The sequence below is a fragment of the Kryptolebias marmoratus genome, linkage group LG19 (genome assembly GCF_001649575.2).
Source record: "Kryptolebias marmoratus isolate JLee-2015 linkage group LG19, ASM164957v2, whole genome shotgun sequence".
Lineage (NCBI taxonomy): Eukaryota > Metazoa > Chordata > Actinopteri > Cyprinodontiformes > Rivulidae > Kryptolebias > Kryptolebias marmoratus.
The window spans coordinates 1,236,889-1,238,275 of NC_051448.1; positions in this window are offsets into that span (position 1 = coordinate 1,236,889).

Genomic DNA, 1,387 nt, shown 5'->3' on the forward strand with positions numbered 1-1,387 from the left:
TTACTTTCTTTAGTTTTCTGTATTTCCTGCTGAGAAGCTCTTCAACCTGTCTGCTGTGGTTTAATAAATCCACCCTTTAACAGTTTGTTTCTGTTCCCTGAAGCCAAACTTCAGTTTCCTGAGAGCCTAAAAATGACCTGGAGCCACTTTTTGTTTTCCTCCTGATGGAATCAGACAATCTGTCCAAACTTAACCAACACATTCCTGTCGTAGCTGTTTCAACAAACATGTCTTCATTTTTACATGTTGATCAGAGCTCAGAAACTTCTAACCTTCAACATTTGAACCCAAACAGATGTTTACCTTCAAACTGCAGCAGAACAATCAGAATGAACTCCAGTACGGCCATTTCTGTCCTTCTGTCAGCTGCGGAACGACACCAGGAGTTTCTTCTGCTGCACAGAGGATGACGCTGTTTCCTCTTTCTGGTTCTTTAGTTAAAAATATATTCCACAGAAACACGTACAGCTCTTCCTGTTTTTTAGTTCTGATCAGCAAAGTAAAAAGTAAAAACTACTTAAGAAACAAACTTCATTTATGTTAAACTGAAGATAAAAAATCAGTCAAACACCTGATCTCATTTTAGATTTATTAATACTTTATAATTACACCAAAGCCTTTATTTATGTATTTATTTATTCTAAATGTGCTGTCATTTCCTCTCTGGTGGTCGAATAAAGTGGAAGTCCAAGGTGTTAAAATGTCCTGAGCTCAACCAACCAATCAGCTCTGAGTCACATCTTTCAGTCCATTTAGTTCAACTCTAAGAAACTTAAACTTCTCCTGCAGATGATTTAAATGACTTTACAAGAAATGTTTGTCACCACAGTCATCCCAGTTTATTCAGGAAGTGTCTGATGTTACTGACAGTAAAATCAACATTTCATCAGGGACACAATAAAAACTACAAATGGATCAAACTGAAGTTCTTCCACTGATTTCAACAAACAGACTTTCAGAATAAAGCCTCAGGTTAGATTTCAGAAGAGCAGCTGATCTGATCTCTCATGGAATAAAACTCAGTTTATTCTCTAATCTGGAGACAGAAATGAGTTAAAGTTTCAGCCTGAAAGAATAAAATCCTCCCTGATAACTTGTCTTTGTGAGCATGTCCTGTTTTATTTTGAAAGGTCGCTCATCTGTTCAGTTGAACTTCCTGATTTCTGACCTCTAACAGCCTCTGATGAGGCAGTGAGATGTGAGTCAGCTCTCCTCCGTGCCTCCCTCCTCTTCCTCACCACTATACTCCCTCCTCTTCATCACTATACTCCCTCCTCTTCATCACTATACTCCCTCCTCTTCCTCATCACTATACTCCCTCCTCTTCATCACTATACTCCCTCCTCTTCCTCATCACTATACTCCCTCCTCCTCCTCATCACTATAC